Source organism: Sminthopsis crassicaudata, chromosome 4, assembly GCF_048593235.1.
Source record: "Sminthopsis crassicaudata isolate SCR6 chromosome 4, ASM4859323v1, whole genome shotgun sequence".
In the NCBI taxonomy this organism is placed as follows: domain Eukaryota; kingdom Metazoa; phylum Chordata; class Mammalia; order Dasyuromorphia; family Dasyuridae; genus Sminthopsis; species Sminthopsis crassicaudata.
In genome coordinates this window covers 59,270,740-59,275,167 of record NC_133620.1, presented here as the reverse complement: position 1 = coordinate 59,275,167, position 4,428 = coordinate 59,270,740, and positions in this window count along the sequence as shown.

The window sequence follows — 4,428 nt, the reverse complement described above, 5'->3', positions numbered from 1 at the left end:
ACCACCTAGTTGCCCCTTGGCTCTCCTTTATATAATGCTTTCTTTCATTTATAATGAATTCTCCTTGAAAGCAACAACTGTCTTTTATTGTTCCTTGTATTTGTATCCCTAGCACTTAGCATGATGCCTAGCATATAATAAACACTTAATAAATATTTGTTGACAAATATTATAAGAATTCCCTGACTATTATAGACTGAGATGTCTTCTGTCCTATTTAAACTTTGTATATTTCCAGCTATTTGTTCTTCCACTCTACACAATTAGTTCTATGTATCACAGAGCAGTTATAAAACATTATAGACCTTTATGTCAAGGGAAAATGTTTTCAAAGATATGGAATAAGTGAAAAATTATAAACATAATGAAGGAATAAATGTTTAGGAGCAAATTCTTGTCTTCTGGAGGCAGAGATAGAAGTAGAGGGGCATGGGGCATTTAAACATTTCAATGGTTCCCTTAGCCTCTTGGAGAGGAACAATTCAGTGAGCTCTCAACCAGGGATTGTCCCCTAGAGTCAGACAGTTCAATTTTATGGTGGAGAGAATAGCAATCTATTCTTTTAGGATGGACTTCTCTTTGTACTTGTCATAAGTTAAAGCTATCTGGCTGGTAAAATTTTAACTTCCATTATGCCTTTTTCTGTGTCCCTGAAATACTGGTATTATAACACCAAAGCAGAAGTTTTGCTTGACACTTGCACTGAGAATAGGTAATTGCTGCTCTACTCCTCTAAATGATTTAATTAAATCTTGCTTCAGACACGAGTTGGCTTTGGACTGTTTTGTCTAGCTCTCACTGTGCTGATGGACTAGCTGATTGTCTGACTCAGTACTTTGCTGACTTTTTTGTTTATGGGAATCTTGGTCTATGACCTGAATAATCTTTGAACCCTGCCATGGACCTGGCACTCTGATCTGTTCCCATGTAGCTTGACTTCCCTAGTATGTAATGGATGCTTTTTACCCATGAGTTCTGACCTCCTGCCATGCCCCCTTAGCTTTAAGTAGTTTTTCAATTAATTGGTACAAAAACTGATACACTAAGTCTATGACAATCCAGCATGGTTTCTGTTTACTTCTAGTATCCTGGAGCCTGATTTTGAGGTTGTGACATCCCTAGGAGTGCATCTCCCACTTAAGATAAATCATTTGGTTAAATTTGGGTTATTGCATGTGATATTTTTTTTTCCTTATACCAAGAGAAAGCTAACTGAACTTCTTCCATTTAATCTTTGAAGAATATTCCCTAAGACTACTGGTTATTCGTGAACTAAAAAGGCAAAACTGTTGATGTCAATTTTGTCATGGTTTTCTAAAATACTAGCATTGGAAGGGACATTCAAGTTCATCTTATCCAGATTGAATATGATGCATGGATTCTTTATATAGCATAATCTAGTCTTTGATTGAAGATTACTAGGGATCAGGAAATCATCACTTTCTCTGCCAGCCCATTCCATGTCTAAAAAGCTGGTACTATTAGGAAGTTTTTCCTCATTTTGAATTGAAATTGGTCTTTAAAATAGATTCATCCATTGTTTTTAGTTAAAATGCCAAACAGAACAAGGCTAATTTCTCTTCTTTATAACAGTCTTCAAATTTTTGAAGACAACTTGAATTTTTCTATATATCTTCTCTTTTCTGGGTTCTTTTTTTTTTTTTTGATCTTTATTTTTATGATAATCATCTTAGTCAATGTTCTTCCTAACACAATGTTAAAAATTGGCCACAGTACTCTGGGTTTGTTCTGTCTGAGGCATAAAACAGTGATCTATCACCTCCTTTTTCTAGACATTAAATTTTTGTCAATATTTGTTGAAATTTATTTAGCTTCTTTGGTGATAATGCTTGATACTTGTGGGAAGATTGTCATATACTCACAGTAAAATTCCACAGTCCCTCAAGGTCATAACTTTCCTAAAAGCACGTGGGCTCTAGCCCCTCTTCTAAACAGAATTTGATGACAGTTTTATCACTCATTCTAGCTTCAATATTATAATCTGTTTGACCATGGAATCCTAGGTTAAGGGAGAAGTAAGTAGAATTTTTTTATTTCATAGAACAAGGGGTTTATTATCACAAGATTCAGGCTTTATGATGATAATATTTCATCCTAATCCTGAGTGCTCCACAAAACATAAAAATAGTTCTTGTGATAACAAGAGATTTAACTGAATTGTTAAATGATCTCTAACCAATAATAATTTCTTATCTTTGCTTTGTAATTTGAGCTGATTTTTAGACCACTGTTCATTGGACAGACTTTACATATTTATTGTCAATACCACACAGGTTGGCATTTCATCACTGTTTGTCTTGGAGGCTTAAACACTCATTATTTGTCCATTCTTAGGATTAAGTATAATTTTGAAGTCTCCAGTTTTAAGTCTGGGAGCATTAGAACTCCTGAGGTCTGTCTGACACTAGAAATGGATGAAATTTCTTTGTTAGATCATAATTTTGAAGTCTTGATTCCTTAACTTTGCCAATGTCCTATGGCTATATTTTTTGCACCTATCTTTTCTTTAGGAATCAGCCCCATATTTGAGTTGTTTCTTTTAGCCATGTCTGATTCTTTGTGATCTCATTTGGAGTTTTCTTGGCAAAAGATACTGGAGTGATTTGCCATTTCTATCTCTGGCTCTTTTTAAGTATGAGGAAACTGAAAGAAGTAGGGTTTTATGAGTAGCCCAGGCTCACATAACTGAGGTTAAATTAGAACTCAGGCCTTTATGACTCCAGACCCAATGTTCTATCTATATCACTACATCACTGGCTCACAGCTATATATATATATATGAAATTTTTCCCACATTGGGCTGGACTTAGTAAACATTCCTGTGACTTTGGCTGGCCCAGGAGAGATGGAAGACATTGTTATGGAAGTCTCCCATCATGTTTAAATGACCTTAATAAAACACCATTGCTCATTAATGTGCTACCAATCCCTATGGTGAAAGACAAAATTGGAAACTACTGTATAATCAATTGAGTAAGTACCCAGTAGCTTATTGGAATCACTCTAACATTCCCTACAGATATAATAAAGTGAATTCTAAGGGAATTCATAGTAACAGAGACATAATGGACTAGACTGAACTACATAAAATCTTATCTTGTGGAAAAAAGGAAAGATAACAAGAGTTAAGAGTGTTCATAATTACTTGAAAAACTTTACATATATATGTATATATATATATACATATATATGTATGTGTATACACACACACACACACACACACACACACACACACACACACACCCCACTTCCTGACTGTCTCCTTATGCTTTCTTTTATTGGACCATGTTCATCTGCTCCCTACCAGTACCTTGGACTCTGTTTCTTGGCTCTGATAATTGAGTTTCTATCTTATCTTAATGGAGACACAGGCTTCTATAATAGTCTCTGATAGTCTCATTATCATATTCTTTGTGTAGGTAACATCAGTCCCTCTGATTTCAAGCCATCCTTTATTAGAATGTAAGCTCCTTGAAGGCAGAAACTGTCCTGCTTATTTGTATTTCTATCTCTAACACTAGGACAATGCTTGGTACATAGTAAGTGCTAAATAAATACTCTACCTCCCCACTTAAAATTCTCTATCTATGTATGTATCTATCAGCCATGTATATGTGTATGTATGTATCTATGTATCAATCATCTCTCTTGTGGTTCTTCTCCTGACTCTCTAGATTTTTTTTTTCTATCATGCTCCAGTAGCCTTTTCATCCTAGAAGATACCTCGTATCACTATGTCTTCACACAGTTATCTTCCCATTCAATCCTTCACTTTTCAGTTTTCTTTTATGCCTCATTTCCTTCCATTAGAATATAAATGCCTTTCTTTTTTGCTTGCTTTTATATTCTTAGAAATTAGCACATGGCAAGTACTAATTAATTTATCTAGTGTTTTCCCTGAACATACTGCATACCCCCCCAAAAGAGTTAAACCTCTATGCCAGAGCTGGGTGTTTGGGAGACTCCAAAGGAAAGGGTGGAAGAGGAGAGATATTAAGCTGTCTGTGAATCTAAAGGTCTACAGAGCCATTGTGCTGATCTCATTGTTATATGCCTATTAAACCTGGACAGTATACCAGCTCCATGCCAGGAAACTGAATTGCTTCCATTTAAATTGTCTTAGGAAGATTCTGAAAATCTCCTGGCAGGATATACCAGACTGTAAGGTCCTTTCTTGAACTGCCAAGCATTCCAATTCTACTGCAGAGAGTGCAACTCCATTGGGCTGGTCATGTTGTTCAAATAACAAATATACACTTGCCTAAACGATTATTTCATAGAGAACTCACAAAGGAAAAGTACTCATGTGGTGATCAGAAAAAGTGATACAAGGATCTTTCAAGGTCTCTCTTAAAAACTTTAGAATGATTTTAAGACATGGGAGGAACTGGCCTAGGACCGTCCAGC